At 46.1% G+C, this 21672-nt stretch overlaps 1 pseudogene; it reads left to right on the top strand.

Moving 5' to 3' along the window:
• The first annotated feature begins 21295 nt into the window (after positions 1 to 21295).
• Positions 21296 to 21411, top strand: LOC136646124 (5S ribosomal RNA; annotated as a pseudogene).
• Positions 21412 to 21672: the final 261 nt, after the last annotated feature.

Here is a 21672-nt window from a genome sequence, read left to right as displayed (position 1 = left end):
GAGACTTCTCAAAAGGCCCCTGCCAGCAGCGGACAACTTCAATTCACCTAAGTTTCGAAAGAAAACAAGCGATTTCCCACTTGTGCTCTCTCCTAAAATCATTTTAACATGTCGATATCATAAGTGTGCATTTCTAATTTCAAGACTAAATGAGACACCCAGTGGCATAGCTAAGGAGGTGCAGGGGGTAGCAGTTGCACCGGGCATCAAGCTTTAAGGGGGCATCAACCTGACCTTGACACTAAATTGTGAAAATCTTGGTATGTAAGAATAATACCATCATGTTATATATCGTTGGAAAGGTAATTTAATGTAGAATGCAGTGAAACAAACTGCATTGGAATATTTCTATTCTATCAAATGTTATGACCAATTAACCAGAAAATGGAAACACAACTGCCTTTATGGAACAAAAAGTTGATTTGTTTAACTCAGAAATGACATATGAGACTGATTGTTCTGAGTATCAATGAGATGTTATCATGATACAGTATGAAACCAATAATTTTTTATTTATTTACTGAATTAATTAAATTTGATTTTATCATGGAGGGGGAGCTACTAAATCTACTTGGACCCCAGGTAGCAGATAGATGCCTTAGCTATGCCACTGACTGGGGGGAGGCAGCAGAGCAAGTGGGTGGTGAGCTGCTGGGGGAAGGAGGTGGGTTCCTCCCAATTTTCACTTTTTAAAGAGCCCGGGCATGACGTCACTTCTGGTTGTGACATCACTTCAGGGGCAACGTTTTGAGCTTGGCACTGGGCTACGCGATCATTAGCTACACCACCGGAGACACCAGCTGTTAGGCACCACGTAATGTGCCAATTTTGAACTTTGCAGTCTCAAAGATTAGAATGAATTTTTAAATGGCTTGAACGGGAAATTTTGTGATAGGTTATTATTTTTAATTTTTTTTAATGTTTTTTGCTTTCCTCTGTTAAATGATTACTCCAAGGAAACAGCTAACAGTACCTCTCATGTACAGACATGGCATTATAGCCCTAAGGGCTTCAAGTGTGGATATTAGGTAAAAAAACACAAGAAATAAACCAGGGCTTGACATGAATGTCCCAAACTCTGCACTACACAGAAACGTAGTAGCTAACAAAGCCCAGAATAGACACAAAAATCTCCCTGTCCCTCAACTATGGCTCCAAAGATCCTGACTGAGTGTTGGCTTTGACAATTGCAAACACTCCCACTGTTCAGCAGTGAGAAGGCTTTGGATTTTCAGCGATTTGTCTGCTGAAAAATCCTCCTGCATCCCATTATTCTTACATTTTTATTCTGCTTATTTTCTAAGAAGCACAAGGTAATGCATATAATCCCCAATCATATACTCACAACAACCCTGTGAGGCACAGATTAGTTGAGAGAGAGCGACTGGGTAAAGAGCCAGTCAGCTCCAGGGCTCAGCAGGGATCTGTATCTTGTTCTCCTTGTACTGGTATAGAACAGGCAAACATCAGATTCACGAGGTATATCTCTTGTTGGATTATGGTGCTGCAGACTGCCTATGAGGACACTATCATTGAATGCTTCCCATATACAGGTGTGCGCCAATTAACAACAGGGACATGTTCTCCAATCCCTGTTGTTATGCGATTACATCATTAAATGAACATTCAGTCCAATCTATTGCCTTTGTTGTGTAAACAGACACTCCCTGCCAGACACTAGCTGGCTGCACAGGCTACTGGAGATAGACTGCCTGTTCTTTGCATTAAGAGCTTCTCTGTTGTGTACACAGACACTCTGCTGCAGGCTATGGGAGATGCGATTGCCTCATTGAGAACATCTTTACTGTGCTTTGACCACCGTCATATATGCAATCCGTTGTTAAGCAAATGGTTGTTAAGTGGCGCGTGCCTGTATTAGAATATTCTGCCCATACAAAACAGAGATGAGGGTTGTAAGATCACTTCTTGAAAGGCTATTTTTGTTTGTGCAGGTCATTTATATTTTTATTAGGGGATGTTCAAAACACACAATAGAAATGGAACAGTCTAGCGCAGGGGTGTCAAACTTGTTTAATACAGTGGGCCAAATAGCGTTCAGGATGCCTGCTGAGGGTCGACAGGTCATGACCAGGAATGAGCACGTCTTTATCATTAAGGAACTCATCAGCTGCAAATGACAGAAGAGAAAATATACAGCTGAGAGCAGCTGATGGTGGTGCTGGGAGAGCCCGAAGACAAGAAAAAGAGCTTCTGAGGGCCGCATTCGGCCCACTGGCCTTATGTTTGACATCCCTGGTCTAGCACGGCATTCATCACATGAGGCTGCTGGTTGTGTTTCTTTACTCGGATAGGAGAATACTGAAAAGGTACAGTAGAAGGAACTGCAGAGGCACCCAAGATAACCATGGTTTCCTTCATTCTCCTCATCCTCCACCCACCCTCCCAGCAAGTGCCAAAGGAATCTTCCAAAATTCAACAACATTTGGGGTGCCTTTTCTGCATACTCCATGAAATCGGTGGCCAAAAATATAGTGTGTGAGCTCATTGTCCCTAGGGTTTGCATGTCTAGACGATAAGAGATGATCGAAACAGAGCTAACAATATACAATATCATCCCTCTTCAGCCACCAGTGTGGCAAACTGCAGCATGTTCTTGGTTGTTTTTTTTCCTATAATCTCTTTTCAAATGTGACTCATGCAATGGGATTTCCACTCTTTCTGATGGGAAACTATTTGTGTTCTAACGATTTACGCAATTGGACTATTTTTTTTCCATTTAGAACCAAAAGGGGCCTTATTTCCAAGAGTGCTTAGTTTTGCTTTGGCTCCCATTTGTTAGTTCTGCAGTTCCCTGCCAGTCTTACACCATTCTAATTTCCTCCTTTTAATGGAAATATGAGTGGTTGTCCAGGATTATATCTGATTTGTTTACAACAAATATAAGGTCATGTCTGCTAACCCCTGCTAACTTGGTAAGAGGCACTTTTTAAGTGGGTACTCTTATTTAGCAGGGAGAGAGTAACTGGCCATCCTCACCCCAGCAGTGTCTTTTCTAGTGGCTGTCTGCTGGTGTTCTTTTGCATATTTTTAGATTGTGAGCCCTTTTGGGACAGGGAGTCATTAGTTGTTTGTTTGATTTTCTCTGTAAAAGCTTTGTGAACTTTCCATTGAAAAACGGTATATAAATACTGTTAATAATAATAATAATAATAATAATAATAATAATAATAATGATGATGATGATGATGATGATGATGATGATGATGATGTCTGGATCACCAAAGACATGTAATAGCAATCAAAATGTTTAGTATTTATATTGCTGATTTCCAAATTGTCCCCAAACCTTTACATAATTATCTGCAATATGGGGATAATATTTATTTATTTTATTTAGCACATTTTTATACCGCCCTTCCTCCAAAGAGCTCAGGGTGGTGTGAACAGCTGCTCCCTTCCTTTTGTCATCACAACAACCCTGTGAGGTAGGTGAGGCTGAGAGAAGGTGACTGGTCACCCAAGGTCACCCAAGAAGCTTCATGGCTGAGGGGGGATTCGAACCTGGACCTTCCTAAGTCCACCTCCCAAACCACTACACCGCCCTGGCACCCTGGAATAAAGGTCAAATTAGATGTCACACAGGAGTTCCATGGTTGGAACTCCTAACATCGTTTTCTTTTTCAAAGTGCAGCAGCAACTGTTACCCTGCAGATGCCTGATCTCATCTGATCTTGGAAGCTAAGCAGGGTCAGGCCTGGTTAGTGCTTGGATGGGAGACTGCCTGGGAATACTGCCTGCTGTAGGCTTATACCATAGTCTTTTGAGACTGAAGGTTGCCAACCTACCTGTTGGGTGTGGGGGTGGGGGTGGTGGTGGTAGTGTCCATTTGAATCAAGGCTGCAGCTTAGAGAGAAGGGGATCTAACTATTTATCCCATGGCAGCTCCCCAACCTAAATCACAACTTCCAAGAACTGCTATTCCTGGCTTGGGGGGGGGGAGGAGAGGCAGAAAATTGCAGTATTGTGGTAGCCAACTCCACCCTGATGTACCCCAGCATTCCACACTATATGGAAGACTCTCCCTGCATGTGGTGCTGCCTCCTGAAGACAAACGCTGAATATGTTCAGGCCTGAAGATGTAGCCCGTGACTGCACTGACATAGGAGTGTGGCTAGTAGAGTTGATCCCATTGCCCCTACCATGTGTTCACTGTCCACCCACAGGGACAAGAGGCTTTTACAATTGGTGCAGACCTTTTGGTGCAGACATTTTGCACCCTGGCTCTTTGTGGTCATTATCCTGCCCCGTGGCCTTAAAAACATAAGAAGAGCCCCGCTGGATCAGGCCAAAGGCCCATCTAGTCCAGCTTCCTGTATCTCACAGTGGCCCACCAAATGCTCGAGGGCAGGGCCTAGGAGAGGGGGGTAAAGGGGGAAATTTGTACCCAGGCCCAGGGTCAGAAAGGGGGCCCAGGAGCCAAGAAGGGGGCCTAGAAAATTCCTGGGATCTTACATTTTCCAATCTCACCCAGATTCACTACCCACACAGAATGCTGGGGGCATTACCGTTGGTATATGGCAGCAACTACTGCCACAAGCCATAAACACCAGGCCCAGGAATGCATACATTCCTTAACAGTGTGTCACATATGTTACTGACCTGCTACAATAGCTCTTTGGCTTGTGGATCAGCTAACTATGAAGGAGTGTAGAGGAGCTCAGTGACATGGCTGCAGAACTCAATTTTGGTGTACACAGGACACTCTCCATTCTAGTGTGAGCCTAAATATAATGATCCTAATCTCCTGCAGTGATTTGCTATATTTGGAAGATTTTAGAGAGATTTAGGAGTGTTGTTTGGTTTTCTGCATTCCTGTATCTAGGTGCCAACGCTGGGCAGGCAGGTAGATTGTAGGCTCTGCATTGCGAAGACTGGTGGACCTGGGCTCCAAAGACTATCCCAGCTGTTGCCACTTCCCCCCTGCCCCCATTCTGCTCGCCCCCATTGCCACTTCCCACTCTGTTTTACCCTCCTCCCTCTTTGGAAAGGGGCCCAAAAGAAACTTTGTACCCCCTGATAAAATCCCTCTCAGAGGCCCTGCTCGAGGGAGCACACAAGACAACAGACACAACCTGAGTTCTGGTGCCCTCCCCTGCATCTGGCAATCAGAGGCAGCCTGCCTCTAAAACCAGGAGCTTCCACATACCTACTATGACTTGTAACCTGTCTTGAACTTTTCCTCCAGAAATTTGTCCAATCCCCTCTTCATATGGTCACTTCAGATGACCTTCATATGGTTCCAGTAAGCATGTCTTTTTTCCTAGCTTAGCCCTTCCTAACTCCCTGTGTGCTGATGCAGCCATGCCAATGGAATGTGTACTGCCTATCGCAGGGGCAGTTTTGAAACATGAAGACTCCTCGAGGTAACAGTTGTTTTCTTGCCCCAGGGTAAGCCCGCACAGACCTGCTGGGTATACTCAGACTGGCACCAGTCATATAGCGGGCATAAATCCAAATGACCTGAGGAACGCAGATTGAGACTGGGAGGGGGGATAGGATATCGGTGGTGCTGTAGCCACCAATACTACCCCCTTCCTGGCCTTGATTCGCCCACTACCCCACCCCACTCTCCTCCCTATTCCTCCCACACTCTGCCTCCTGCCCACGCCCCTGAGCTGACTTAGTGCATTGGGAGGGGGTGTGTGGACCTGGCTGCTTACAGTTTGTTGCTTACAGGCAGCTTACAGGTTGAAAGGGAGGGTAAAAAGAGTCCAGTCTCTCCAGAGTGCATGGAGGCTGCTTAAAACAACAGTAATAGAGGCCCAGCAGAGGTGTATACCGCAAAGAAAGAAGGGTTCCACTAAATCCAGGAGGGTGCCCGCATGGCTAACCAGCCAAGTTAGAGAGGCTGTGAAGGGCAAGGCAGCTTCCTTCCGTAAATGGAAGTCTTGCCCTAATGAGGAGAATAAAAAGGAACATAAACTGTGGCAAAAGAAATGTAAGAAGGTGATACTGGAGGCCAAGCGAGACTATGAGGAACGCATGGCCAGCAACATTAAGGGGAATAATAAAAGCTTCTTCAAATATGTTAGAAGCAGGAAACCCGCCAGAGAAGCGGTTGGCCCTCTGGATGGTGAGGGAGGGAAAGGGGAGATAAAAGCAGACTTAGAGATGGCAGAGAAATTAAATGAGTTCTTTGCATCTGTCTTCACGGCAGAAGACCTCGGGCAGATACCGCTGCCCGAACGGCCCCTCCTGACCGAGGAGTTAAGTCAGATAGAGGTTAAAAGAGAAGATGTTTCAGACCTCATTGATAAATTAAAGATCAATAAGTCACTGGGCCCTGATGGCATCCACCCAAGAGTTATTAAGGAATTGAAGAATGAAGTTGCAGATCTCTTGACTAAGGTATGCAACTTGTCCCTCAAAACGGCCATGGTGCCAGAAGATTGGAGGATAGCAAATGTCACGCCTATCTTTAAAAAGGGAAAGAGGGGGGACCCAGGAAACTATAGGCTGGTCAGCCTAACATCCATACCGGGTAAGATGGTGGAATGCCTCATCAAAGATAGGATCTCAAAACACATAGATGAACAGGCCTTGCTGAGGGAGAGTCAGCATGGCTTCTGTAAGGGTAAGTCTTGCCTCACGAACCTTATAGAATTCTTTGAAAAGGTCAACAGGCATGTGGATGTGGGAGAACCCGTGGACATTATATATCTGGACTTTCAGAAGGCGTTCGACATGGTCCCTCACCAAAGGCTACTGAAAAAACTCCACAGTCAGGGAATTAGAGGACAGGTTCTCTCATGGATTGAGAACTGGTTGGAGGCCAGGAAGCAGAGAGTGGGTGTCAATGGGCAATTTTCACAATGGAGAGAGGTGAAAAGCAGTGTTCCCCAAGGATCTGTTCTGGGACCGGTGCTTTTCAACCTCTTCATAAATGACCTGGAGACAGGGTTGAGCAGTGAGGTGGCTAAGTTTGCGGATGACACCTAACTTTTCCAAGTGGTGAAGAGCAGAAGTGATTGTGAGGAGCTCCAGAAAGATCTCTCCAGACTGGCAGAATGGGCAGCAAAATGGCAGATGCGCTTCAATGTCAGTAAGTGTAAAGTCATGCACATTGGGGCAAAAAATCAAAACTTTAGATATAGGCTGATGGGTTCTGAGCTGTCTGTGACAGATCAGGAGAGAGATCTTGGGGTGGTGGTGGACAGGTCGATGAAAGTGTCGACCCAATGTGCGGCGGCAGTGAAGAAGGCCAATTCTATGCATGGGATCATTAGGAAGGGTATTGAGAACAAAACGGCTAATATTATAATGCCGTTGTACAAATCTATGGTAAGGCCACACCTGGAGTATTGTGTCCAGTTCTGGTCACCACATCTCAAAAAAGACATAGTGGAAATGGAAAAGGTGCAAAAGGGAGCGACTAAGATGATTACGGGGCTGGGGCACTTTCCTTATGATGAAAGGCTACGGCATTTGGGCCTCTTCAGCCTAGAAAAGAGACGCCTGAAGGGGGACATGACTGAGACATACAAAATTATGCAGGGGATGGACAGAGTGGATAGGGAGATGCTCTTTACACTCTCACAAAATACCAGAACCAGGGGACATCCACTAAAATTGAGTGTTGGGCGGGTTAGGACAGACAAAAGAAAATATTTCTTTACTCAATGCGTGGTCGGTCTGTGGAACTCCTTGCCGCAGGATGTGGTGCTGGCGTCTAGCCTAGATGCCTTTAAAAGGGGATTGGACAAGTTTCTGGAGGAAAAATCCATTATGGGGTACAAGCCATGATGTGTATGCACAGACTCCTGATTTTAGAAATGGGTTATGTCAGAATGGCAGATGCAGGGGAGGGCACCAGGATGAGGTCTCTTGTTATCTGGTGTGCTCCCTGGGGCTTTTGGTGGGCCGCTGTGAGATACAGGAAGCTGGACTAGATGGGCCTATGGCCTGATCCAGTGGGGCTGTTCTTATGTTCTTATGTTCTTCTGTGGTGGCAGCCAGGCTGCACTGTATGCCATGGTGCCTTTTACAACAGCCATAAAGCATGCTGTGCCATTGCAATGTGAGTTCCACAGTGTTCCATTAGGATTGGGCCGTTAGAAGTCCTATGCAAATTTGCATCCAATGTGATGTGAATTCAGTATATACTTCACAAAATCCTTACACGCAGGGTCAGGAGAGAGGGAAACCTGAGCCAACTTGACACCTTTGTAGAAGAAGCTGATATAGAACCAAGAAGAACACAAAAAATCAGGGATGAAAAAATGAAAGGGGACAAGAAATTGGAAGAGTGATGATGTACGTACTCCCTTGGTTGTTCTTTTTCATAAGATACCTGACTGACCACTTCTGCTAGATGCAGATTAACCACTTAAGAGAAATAAGGTGGAGGGGATTTAGCATGCAGCTCCATTTATCAAAGACACCAGGTTAAATCTGATTCTCCTTGCCAAGGGTAAGTCACTTACTTGAGAGCCCTTACAATACATTAATATCAGTGGACTTTATGTGATGAATTATAATACATAGCTAATGGTAAACCAGGAATTAATGGGAAATGGTAACACCCCCCCCCCAAAAAAAAAAAAATCTGCCATGATGCTTATTTTAAAAGTTGATCTGGATGATCTTAGTCTTGGGGGGGGGGGGGAGAGGAGACACAAATGCATGGAATGTGGCAATCTGAGCTAAAAGCAGGGCTAACTCTCCCATACAGGAAGGTGGCTCAGTTCAGAGGGCACTTCTGCATTACAATTGTATGTTGGGTAACAACAGCACTTGTGCAAACCAAACTCTTAAATATTTAGGGCCAAACTAGACAGTATGTTAAACCCATCATTAGCACTGAAAGATTGAACTTTGCTTTCAAAAGTAGTAGGTGTAGGGGAGGGGCAATACATATTAGGACCATGGCAAAGGGAATGGGGGGGCCTTAATCCTTTGTCCCTGCCATGGTTCCAATCCAGATTGCCACACACACTCCCTCCAGCAGCTGTTATTTTTTTAAATAAAAACTATCAGTATTAACGTAATATCTTAACCGTAATATCTAGTCTAAATCCCTAAACAATCCCTAAACAGCTGGATTGTCTGTGAGTCTCTCATTACCCCAGTTCAGAAGTTACAAAAATGTGTACAGGAATGAGTGGTTTGGGAGGAGAATGAGAGTGTACTGACAAAGCCCATGCCCTCCCATCCTCATAGAGAATGTTTCTGTTATGCAACAAATGCACCATGGAAAGAGATCATTCGTATTACTTAGGGCGCAATCCTAACCCCTAATGCCAGTGCTTGACATAAGGGCAATGCAGCTCCGAGGTAAGGGAACAAACATTCTCTTACTTTGAGGAGGCCTCCGGGAGTGACATCCAACTGCAGGATGCAGCACATGTCCTATTGGCACCGCTATGCCAGTGCTGGAAAGCAATGACGTAAGGGGTTAGGATTGCACCCTTAGAATCCTGGGGTTATATAACTTTTGAACAGAGCTATGGTTTGCAGGTGTGCAGTGACAAGATGTGCAGAGAGAAGAGAAACTGTACTGGAACGATAGGAAATCAGAGGATTTAATAGCAAGGCCTTCTGGGACCACCAACAACTGCCACGTGACCAAGGTCTTGGGAAAGACTAAGTACTTGTGTGTCAGAGTTAAACCATAGACAGCCATTGAGCGGGAGCCAGGGGGTCAGAAACAAGAAAGTGTGCCAGGAGTCAGTCAAGACATTTATTGCCTTGACAAAATTCCAGGCTGCTCAGGAAGACTTGGTGGCCTTCCCCGTTGAGAAGAGTCAACGGACAACCTGGGTGGCAATGTCAGTCCCTCGCTGACTTGGAAGAATCTCCAGAACAAGTAGGGCCTTACCTCACAGGAACAGTTGTACACAGAACTAGGGATCCCTAATTTGAGCTCAGTGGACTCACGAAAGGGTTTGTGAGCAAAGCTTGAAAGCTGTCTTACATTGACTTGGTCCATCCAGTTCAGTATTGCCCACACCAGTGATTTTCACTATTTTTCTTCTCATTGTACACTGACCTCGATGGTCTTGTGATGACACTTCCAGCTTCCGGGAGACTCTTCTGGGTTGTGTAGCTCTATTTCTAGGGCAACTATCTATAGTAACAAAGTGTTCCAATGGAGGAAGAGGAACAGACAATTCGTTACTACAGACTGTTACCCTAGAAATAGAGCCGTAGAACCCGGAAGAGCTTTCCAGCAATCTTCAACTGCTGTGCTCCATACTGTGAACCTTTTGTGGCACACCAATGTGCTGCGGCACACAGGCTGGAAATTGCTGGTGTACACTGACCCAGAAGCCTGTGTTCTTCCCAGCCCCACCTGGGATGGATGGCTCCCACTTGGAAGATCCAGAGATTGAACCCAGCATCTCCCATATGCCGGCAGCATGAACTCTACAGCTGAACCACAACCCTTTCAAGGGAGAGTTTTTTTCTGTCTAGTTATGAAGACCATGTGCCATACCACATGGGGAGGGGCAAATACCTTTCCATCTATCCCTTTTTCCTTTTATTCCATCAGGGCACAAAAATACAGTAAAGCCTCTAGAAGGGCCTTAGCTTCTCATTCATGCAGAGATGTACTCAGCAAAGAGCTGCTGGCACAGAGAGAGGAAACCACTCCCATTGGCCTTGCTTGATCTCTCCAAGTGCAAAGTATGTACAGTGCCCTTGTCAGGCAGCGGGAAAGGAAAGGCACACTAACAAGGAGAGAATGCAACTCTAGCCTTCGGTGTCCGGTTTCGGTTGGAGGAGAGAAGGGGGAAGGGGAAAGGCAAAGGAGAGTGGCTTCATGGCACAGGGAAACAGGCTGCCCCTGCTGTGCACCAAACTGCATAGCGAAGTGTCCCACAATTTGCTCTCTCCCTGATCTCCTGCTAGTTGGCTGCTTTATGGATAGAAGTCCAGCATTTTAGGAAAAGGAATCTATCAGTGCTTTCTGCCAATCCTGTGTTTCCGCTTAGCATGATTAAAATAAACCAAGCTGGTGTCATGGGATAAATGGGAAGCCCTGGGATAATGGGATGGGTCATGGGTTAAATGGCCCAGTACAGCCTCTGGCACAGATCTTATGCCTTCACTTTCTTACAGCACAGTCCGAAACATGTTTACGCAGAAGTAAGTTTCACTGTGTTCAGTGGGGCTTGCTCCCTAGTAAATATGTGTAGAATTTCAGCCTTAATCCAGTTCTGTGATCCTGGTTTCATTGCAACCCTTGGAAAATGCAAGGGGAGCAACAGTGGAGGAGAGGTATGCCTGTATCTTTTGCTTGTGGACTTCGCAGTGGCATCTCATTAGCCGCTGTGGAAAGCAGGATGCTGAACTAGATAGAGCTTTTCTCAAGCAAACAGATTGTGTGGATGAGAGGATGGGTGAGGCCCCAGGGAAGGTCCTCTCAGCAGTTTGAGAATGCATGCTGAAGTGATGGAATTTGCTGCCAAGGGATGTGGAGATGGGCCAGTAGGCTCACTGGCTTTGAAAGGGTATTAAACAGAGACCTCTTATCAGTATTACCCATGAATGGTATGTGGAAACTCCAGGTGCCTAAATACCATTCACTGAGGAGGCAGGGCCAACCCAAGACTTCCTGATGTCTGAGCTGGCATGTCAAATGCTGCATGTCACTGATGTGCTGGCTTCAGCTCTTCCCATTCCCTAGTGTTCTCACTCTGCACTCTCCACCCCTTCACATACCCTCTGCCTGCCCCTTTTCTAATCCAGGACGTGGAAGGAGGAGGAGGAGCAATAAAAGTAAGTAGGTGGGTTGAGATGGGTACCAAATGTGTATGTGGGCTGGGCAAAAACAGGTTAAGCATAGAGATGGGTTGTATGAAGAAGGAACATAAATAACTCCACTGTGAGCTGAATTCCTTGTGAGAACAGGGAGGATGGCTGGTTTATGTCAGGATAGTAGTACCTCCACTCAGTCTGCAATATTGCCACTCCCTGAGGAAGACTCAAGTCAGGATCATGCTCCAGGCAGGCTACCCAAACAGCTCCTCCCTTGTGGTGTTAAAAATCGAATCATGAACTAAATTCTTGTTATCATGCTGTATTTCAATCCCCATTCAGACAGGGATTGAGCACTATAGTGGAGAAAGAAAACCTATAGGCAGGGAAGGGGAGGGGGGCACAGTGGCATTGCAGTGGCAAGATTCCTTTTACATGGGTTCTTGACAATGTTTCACATGAACCTACACACGTTGGTAGGCACTTCACGCAACTGGGAAACTTTGCAGGGTTATTGCTACCCCGGTTACCCCCAAATTTGCTACCTAATCGGATCACCAAAAATATTCCGACCTGCAAGATTTCAGTGCTGCTGTACTGAGTAAGTGCCACAAACTCCTGGCCTCGTTTCTGCTGACGAATGGAGTGAAGCACTCAGACAGCATAAACATTCCTTTCAAATCTCTCCCATCTCACTATCTGCATTCAGAATGCATTGGTAAGCAAAGACTGTAGCCAGGGCCATCCTGCTGTCCCCAGACAGCTTCTGATCTGAAAGGGGTGTGGCCTAGAAGCCCATGCAATGCTGCACAGAATGCTGGGACACAGAGGTGGCACTAGGGTTTGCGTCACCCAATGTAGGAGGCCAGCATGTAACCCCTATGATGGACCTCCTCCTCCCACGCAGTGGGTGGGGCAGTGCCCCAGGAGGTGCACATTATACCATCTGGCTGTACCATCGCCCCATCCCCGCTGTTATTTATGCTATAATTTTTGATAGAATAGGGATATTTCAACACGGTTTGTTTCATTGCATTCTGCCTGAAAGTACACATTGATTGATATATAACATGATGGTATTTTTTGAAAATACCAAGATTTTAAAAATTTTGGCAAGGAGCGGTGTCAACCCCCCTGTGCACGTAACCCGGTGCGGCCTGCACCCCCTGGCAATGGTCTTCTTCTAGACAGCCTTTTCACTGGAGATGATGCCAGCAATTGAATCTGGGACCTTCTACGTGCAAGCACTTGCTCTCCTTCAACTTCACTGGGGCCCCTAAAAACAATATTATCCCCCTCCCAAGGGACTGTTTGCCTTGCTTGTGCAGTCAGTCAGCCCCAGATGCAACCTTAGCAAATAGCAGAGGAGGGACTCTGCTGCAGAAGACTGGACTGGGAAGACTGGACTGCGCTTTGGAGACCAGATTGGACTTGGACTGGAGGCTTTGGACCTTAACCCACTGAGTTAAGTGGAGTTTTGGGGAGGGAAAGCCTCTGGACAAGTGGACTTGCAGGGAGTGTCTGTGTTTGTCGCAATAAATTCTTGTTAATTGCTCAACTGATAAGGAGTTCTGTTCATTTCTTTGCGCACCACAGCTGTTGTTCTTGGAAAAGGAGGGTGTTAATTAGCCAAAAAGTGGGCATTAGAAGGGAGTTGGAATATTTGGACGGGACACACCACTACTGGATAAAATTTTAAAATCTTGGTATTTTCAAATAATACCATCATTTTATATCTCAACTGAGGCGTAATGTCATGCAGAATGCAATGAAACAAACCGCGTTGAAATATCTCTATTCTATCAAAAGTTATAGCCAAAAAAAAAAGCGGGGGCAGGGCAATAGGATATCACCACACCCAACGCCCGGGCATTGATGTGCTGGCTTCCCACACCAGGTGATGCAAACCCTAGTGCCGCCACTGCGCTTCACAAAATGTGTAGTTTGACTTTTAGACTAGCAATTCAAAGGCTTCCTTATTTCAGTTCCTCCTTCTCCTTCCTTTTTCCCCCCCTCTCCTCTACAAGCCACCGCAATATGAATAATGCTATTCCAGGCAATCGTTTTGCGACAAATGCAAAAGAAGCCAAGGAGCTGCAGAAATAATTGTCTCTGACAGTGGAGATTCTTTGGTCTCACGACGACATAGCACTTGAAATGTAGCACAGAAGTCTGGAAAACAACCAACCGATCCTTAAAAGCTTCCTAAAACTGACTCTGTGTTTCATTGGTAAGAGTGACTCAGAGCCAAATGGTTGATTATATCTAGATGATGTAACAAGGAGTTAGAGGGCTTAGGAGGGAATTAAAATACCAGTGCAATTAGAATAAAGCTCTGTGTGTGTGAGTATGTGTGTGAGAAAGAGAGTGTATGTGTGTGTGTGTGTAATGCAAAGGGGGCTTTGCATTTATTAGAGAGCTCTCATTGATAGGTGTTATTGTTCGTCCTTTGCCCAAATTACAGATGCTGTTGAAACTAGGGGATTAAACATGTAGCAAGCCCTTCAAAAACAGAACTGATCTCATGATCCCTTGCCTTAGAAAAGGCCAGGAGTCCACTGCTGTTCATCTTCTGTGGAAAGAAAGAGCATTTCTATAGCACCAGAGGTACTGAGAGCTTTTTGCAGAAGGGGAAAATTAAGAAATGCCCCAGAAAGCTTTTTTCTTTTACTCTGCTGTCCTCGGTGTTCAAGATGGGAATGTTAACTACGCTGATGCTTCAGGCAGCAAGTTTTAGGAGTTTACTCAAAATGTGACCTGTGGAGTTGGTTGGTAGCCACCTGGGGTAGCATGTTGTCAGGGATGGTGCCAAAAGCTCCCCAGCACCCCTCTGTTTCAAACATTCTTTATAAAAAGCAGTGTGGCTGGCCCACCGTGCTGATGTCTTTTGGCACACACCAGGCCGGCAGACTCACAGAACCAAACACACCAATGAACATATCAAACTGTCCTCTACTGGGGATGGATAGAGGGATAGATGCTCTTTTCCCTCTCACAAAACACCAGAAGCAGGGGACATCCACTAAAACCGAGTGTTGGGAGAGTTAGAACACACCTAAGAAAATATTTCTTTACCCAATGTGTAATGAACCTGTGGAACTCCTTGCCTCAGGATGCAGTGATGGCATCTGGCCTAGATGCTTTTAAAAGGGAATTGGACAGATTTCTGGAGGAAAACTCCATCACAGGTTACAAGCCATGATGGGTTTGTGCAACCTCGTGGTTTTAGAAGTAGGCTACCTCAGAAGGCCTTATGCAAGGGAGCAACACCAAGATGCAGGCACCTTGTTATCTTGTGTATTCCTGGAGGCATCTGGTAGGCCACTGTGAGATACAGGAAGCTGCACTAGATGGGCCTTTGGCCTGATCCAGTGGGGCTCTGGATCTAAGTTCTTGTGAGTCAGACACTGTCCTCTACTTGGTTCATCTAGCTCAGAATTGTTAACACTGTTGAGAACTTTCCCAGTGTGGAGATGCCAGTGTGGGAACCTTCATGCTCTGCTACTGAACAATGGCCCTTTCCCACACAACTAGCAATAATGTAAGCTGAAATGAGAGTCAGCCCAATACTACCCCCCACCAGTCCACGGCAAGCAGTACCACCAACAGAACATGTGCTGCATGCTACGGTGGTGGAGGCAAATGACCAGAAGCACTGAAAGCAGTAAGGAAAAAGAGTTTTAACTTACCTCCCTATAAGCCACTTGGCTACCAATAGATCTCCTTGGACCTGCTCCAGCCTGCAATGGCTCTGACGGTGAGCGGAAGGGCTGCTTGCCTGGCATATTGCGGCACCTTGAGTCCTTACAATGCAGCCTCCCTCTGGCAGGGTGGCAGACGCCCTCTTTTTCCAGGACATGTCCTCTTTTTTAGTCTCATGTCCTGGAAAAGAACTTAAATGTCTTCCTTTTCCCTGTGAGCAGGCAGCACAGAGCCTCTTGCAATTAATAATTTATATGTAATATAATTTGAAATTTAATAATAAGTAATGTTGTGTTTCAATGACTCACATGAAATCCATATACGAGTGTTTTTAGCTTTTATTTTGTCACATCCTACATTTTTCGTGGATGTCCTACATTTTGGGGTGCCTTGTCCTCTTGCGGTTATGACATCCGGTCACCCTGCCCTCTGGCTACGCCCCTGGGAAAGTCCTCATGGGTAGCAAAGGTCCATGCGGATCTGCTGCCTCTGTGCTTTTTATTATTTAAAAAAAGAGACAGTTGTTTTTTTCCCCCATCTTCCTTTGATGAACCCCTAATTTTTTTGCCTTTGCCTGCATTTTGTACCCCTGGCACTTGGTAGGAGCATTCCTTATAACCAGTGGCATCACTAGGGAGGTGTGGGGGTGTGGGCTACACTGGGTGATGCACGCAGGGGGGGGGGGTTGACACCACTACTGGCCAAAATTTTTAAAATCTTGTTGTTTTTGAATAATACCATCATGTTATACATCATTTGATGCATAATTTCATGCAGAACGCAATGAAACAAATCCCATTAAAATATCTCTATTCTATCAAAAGTTATAGCTAAAAAACCAGTATATCAACATGCCTGCTACCCTGGGTGTTGTCCCACCCACTGCATGGGAGGAGGTCCATTATGGAGGTGACACACTGGCTTCCTGCAATGGGTGATGCAAACTGCTTATAGCTATCCTGTTCTGCCCTTCCGCTCAGTCACATCATCCCTTTGGTATATTCATTGAAGCATTTTATGCACCTCCTTGAAATGCCGCACAGCAAAAGCTTATGCAGCTCATAAAATTTGATCTTGTCCTGGAAATGTTTTGTGGGGAACCTGCTGCTATGATATACTGCAGCCTGAGTCAGCCTTTGTTGTCAATGGAAACCTGGATTTTGTGAGAAATGCACTCTTCTCTCCGATACCCGTACAACCTGGGACAGCGGATGAAGTGAGACAGATTAAGGCACCAACATGGAAATTGGAATTGCTCCTGACAAACACATCTGTCCATTTGGCCTACTCAGATCCCAGCGGAATACCAAACGAGCCACTAAAACCAGCAAGGACCTAATGATGCTGAGGAATGACAGCTTGAATATGGAATCAAATTTAAGAAAAATGCGACAAATATTCAATATTCCAGGGCATGCTTGCCCAGAGCTGGTTCACATAGATAAGTCCATCGGTGGATAACTCTCCGATACAGTGAACAGTATTGTGAAGTCAAAGCAGTACCTGTCAGTGCTAAAAAAATGTGATCACAACAGATGGTGCAACAGTTCTATCTGCAGTTATTTATATGTTCATTCACATCTGCAAATCATGTCTCTATACACACATGTGACTTAGTATTTATTGGTCCATTGGTTGCCCAGTGGCCCTCCAGGTCTCTGGCAAAGGTTTCATCTAACTTCCCTGTCACCCGTCCTTTAGTTTGGAAGCATCAGGGATTGAACCTGAGACTTTTTGCTTGAAAAGAACAGTGTTTTTCCACTGAGCTATGGTCCTCCCCTGTTTTTATCCTCCCTTACTCCTAGGAGGTCAGAGTGGGGTACATGGGATCTTCCTGTTTTTAATCCTCTGCAGAGGGAGGTTTGGCAGAGGGAAGTTTTAATCCCATGAGGTAGGTTTGGCTGAAAAATTGTGATTGGCACAACTACAGCCAGTGAGCAAGAATCTGAGTCCAAGTCACAGCAATGACAAATCTCCCCTAAACATTTGGTCCGTCAGAGATCTTGGGATCCTACCTAATTGTGGTTTAGCCTGATGCGTTAGGGCCCAATCCTATCCAGTTTTCCAGTGCCAATGCAGCCATGCCAGTGGGGCATGCACTCCATCCTCTGGTGGGGAGATAGTCACAGAGGCCTCCTCAAGGTATGGAAACATTTGTTCCCTTACGTTGGAGCTGCACTGCAGTTGCACCAATGCTGGATAGGATTGGGCCCTTACTCAGAAAGCAGCTGCCAGGCACAACAGCTCTGTGGACATACAACTCAGATAAGTGGCATGGCGAAAAGGGTTCAAGTGTGCCAGTGCCATGGTTCAGACCTGAACGAGAGATTCCAATGGCTGCATTTAGTCTTAAAGATCCACAGAAGATCCGGTCACAGATCTTGCTCCATCTCTTCTACTTTAGCCCTGAACTTTGATTCATGCAACCAGCGTTTGGCAATGTTTTTGCTCTGGGGTAAAGGAGTGACCAAAAGCATGCAATCTGAGCTCCTTCAGGTGACTGGTTTAGCCAGCTAGCTGGCTAGCACTTTGTAAAACCAGGTTGATGCAAAACAGCTCACCTGACTGAAAAGAAGGATCTTTGGTTGTATGGATTTATTTTCTAGGAACTATGCCTGACAAGTCCAGAGGCTTGCCCATAACGTGTGTTTAGCAAACACTGTTAAGGTCAGGCTCAACAGCAAGGCTGCATCACAGAAAGAGCAGTTCCCCCATATCACCAGCCAGGCCAAATACAAACCTTTATATCTTAAAAACCACAATTTCCCCTTTTCAAACTCACACTTTTTTTTCTGATGCCCCCAAAATCCAACCCTCCCTTTATAAATAATTCCTAAAATCAATGTGCAGCTACAAAATATCACCAACCCCCAGGCGTGTATTATCTCTGGTGGCTGTTTTGTCTCAAGACATCCTCAAAGACGAGAGGGAAAGTCCAGTCACGTTGACTAGACTAGAGCAGATTATCATGGGGTCCTCAGAACTTGGGATCTCCTTAGGCAAGGGACCCAATTGGGAGCCATTAGCCCAATTGGCTTGAAGCTGGCCTTGGAAGAACCCTGGATCTCCACTGTCTCCTAATCCCCCTTAATTACACCCCTGCTCCTGATGGGGCTCTCTGCAGCTGAGCTTCTGGGACAGGCTTGGCCCCCATGGCTGTGGAAGGGCCCATATACTTGCAGTGAGATTCTAGGCTTTTCTGGCAGGTTGTGGTGTCTCTGTAATGTTTGCTTCATTTACAAATGTGCAGGTTTGAGCACTGAATAGAGCAGGGGTGCCCAAACCCCGGCCCGGGGCCACTTGTGGCCCTCAGGGGCTCCCAATTAGGCCCTCGGGGAGCCCCCAGTCTCCAATGAGCCTCTGGCCCTCCAGAGACTTGCTGGAGCCCATGCTGGCCCGATGCAACTGCTCTCAGCACGAGGACAACTGTTCGACCTCTCACCTGAGCTGTGGGACGAGGGCTCCCTCCATTACCTGCTGTTTCACATCTGTGATGCAGTAGTGGCAGAGAAGGAAAGGCCTGTCTTGCTTTGTACAAGGCCTTTTATAGGCCTTGAGCTACTGCAAGACCTTCATTCATTCATATAAGTTCCATCTCTAATAAATTCATTTATGTAAATTTATTCAAATTTTAAATGTAAATTAATTCTTTTTTTCCCCGGCCCCCGACACAGTGTCAGAGAGATGATGTGGCCCGCCTGCCAAAATGTTTGGACACCCCTGGAACAGAGTGAGCACCACATGCTCTTCCAAGCAACACCAGCGACATGTGGCTTCTAAGCAATGTCTGCAGCAGCAAGCTGCCAGTTCCTTCTCGTAGCTTCCATTGCAATAAGCTCAGATCAAATCTCAGCTGCTGCCTTTCCCAGAATCTATAGCTCCTTCTGTCATTGTCTTTCATACTGACCCCACACAGGGAGATGTGAGTCATCTGTCAAGAAGCTCAGGCATAGAAGGTCCGGAAGGCCCCAATACAGGCTCCCATTGAAGGAGTTTCTTGAGTCATTCACCTGGTCAGCCCTCTTCTGTCCATTCCTGACTACTGGCTAAGCACTGCCTCATGGACTGGCTCTAGTGCCATGCTCATCCACAACTTCAAATCCCAATCTCAGAACTTTATGAGTAAACTATGAGAAGAGGAAGCATGAGACAGAATTCCTCTTTGTGTGCTCCTCAGACTTGCACATTTTCTACCTATTGCTCTCCTGTGCTCACATGAACACACACTTGGAGATGTCTTGGAGCACATGGAATGGGTGAAAAAAAATTGTACCCTACAGCTATCAAGCAGCCCTTCAGCAACAACAAAAACAGCAACAAAAAGGCTGGCAAAAGTGAGGTGAGGGAATTAAAGTCTTCATTGCATTGCCTTCATCTAAGGATCATAAGGCAGTGTTCAAAGTTGTCGCTTCCCTTTAATCCAGTGGTGTAGCTAGAGAAGGTGCAAAGCACTAAGTTTTGCAGGGAGCCTCACTACAAGGGCCTCTCCCCTTGTAGCCATCTGGACAGGGGGAGCAAAATGCCTCTGCTTGCATGCTGCGGTGAGGCTCCCTGCAAAACTTAGTGCTTTGCACCCTCTCTAGCTATGCCACTGGATTAAAGGGAAGCAACAATCTCTCTAGGTCTGCCACTGTTTTAATCCTCAAAACAACCGTGGGTGGTTCTTACATTGCCAAATAGTGACTGAGCCAAACTTACAAGGAAACCTTCAGTGCTGAGTGGGGATTTGAACTTGGGTCTTCCCAATCTCCTAAGCACTAGTCCACCCTGGCTGGCTGATCCTCTGCATGGTACACCTGCTCATCCCCTAACAAATTACTAAAAAGCAAGGCAGGCAGGGTTAGTACCAACTATTTTTTTTACCTTGTAAGCTGCCTTTAGGCAGGAGGTCTGGTCTAGAGGGTTGAGCCTCCATTTGCTTGAAGATAACATCTGAAGGTTGCCAGTTCAGGCCACCGGCACTATGAACAGCGAGACCATGAAGCAGCTGACAAGCTGAGCCGAGTTATTCCACCTGCTCTTTGGAAGGAGCTGCTTGTCAGCTTGTGTGGGAGGAGGCCAGAAAGTGATACAGACCGCAAAAGTTCCATCCGAAATGTTGTGAGGTTCTTGAAAGATAGAACCTTTCTTTAATTGGAAAAATCCCTACAGGGATTTAAACAGCCTGCCTATGTAAACTGCCTTGAATTAAAGTCTGAGGAGAAACCTGACGACCAAGAAAGGCGGTATATAAATACCTGTATTATTATTATTATTATTTAGTGCCCTTGAGTGTGGGGTGTAAATTAATAAAACAATCTGAATCTTACAGCCAGCAAGGTGCCACAGTGCTTCACTGCCTTGCCCCTAATTTCCAGTTGCTGGATGTCTCTTTTAAATGTGTTAGAATCTGGCATGCAGAGGTCTGTGGGTAGCCCCTGTATCATTTTTTAGCTCCAAGGTAAGCAGGGGCCAATAGCACCTCTGCCAACAGGATCAGGAACAAAGAAAAATGAGGGTTGATTCACCTATTTGCCATCCTGACATTAGGGCTCCTTCATGGATAGGTCCATGCCGAACCCATAATTTCTGTATATAGGAACCATATGGGATAGGTGGTGTAGTGGTTGGCTTACTGGCCTAAAGCCAGGAAGACCTGGATTCCAATCCTTATGCATTCCTAAAACTTACTGGGCTTGGGCTATTCATGCATGAGTGGGGCAACTGGAAGCATGCCTTCCTCCCATACCAACAATTGTAAATTTGTTTAATCAACATTAATCAAATCATGATTATTGAGACTGCATCATCCCAGAAGAGCTGGGAGCACTTAAAATGTGCTGTACCAAGGTAATGTTTTAACCAGAGTCATAATGCACTATCTTATGTAATACTTTCCGGTGTTACCCTGCACATGCCCAATCTCATCTGATCTCGGAAGCTAAGCAGGGTCAGGCCTGGTTAGTACTTGGATGGGAGACCGCCTGGGAATACCAGGTGCTGTAGGCTTATACCATAGTCTTTCGAGACTGAAGGTTGCCAACCACCACCAGAATGCACTGTCCCAATGCCTGGGGCAATGACATCAGCTTTGCGGTCACCTGGAGGAGGGAGCACTGGCTGTGGTGGCTTCACTATCTCGGTTCCTTCCTCTGAAGGAGAGCCTCTACAGGAAAAGGAACATGGGGTGAAAAGAAGCCAGTGCATCTTCCATAACTATACCCCTCCTTGGCATAGCGCCCAGAGCAGGTGCCCCTTAAGCTCTGCCTG

The sequence above is a fragment of the Tiliqua scincoides genome, chromosome 3 (genome assembly GCF_035046505.1).
Source record: "Tiliqua scincoides isolate rTilSci1 chromosome 3, rTilSci1.hap2, whole genome shotgun sequence".
Taxonomy (NCBI): domain Eukaryota; kingdom Metazoa; phylum Chordata; class Lepidosauria; order Squamata; family Scincidae; genus Tiliqua; species Tiliqua scincoides.
The sequence above is the reverse complement of the archived record's forward strand: the minus strand, read 5'-3'. Positions and strand labels throughout refer to the sequence as shown.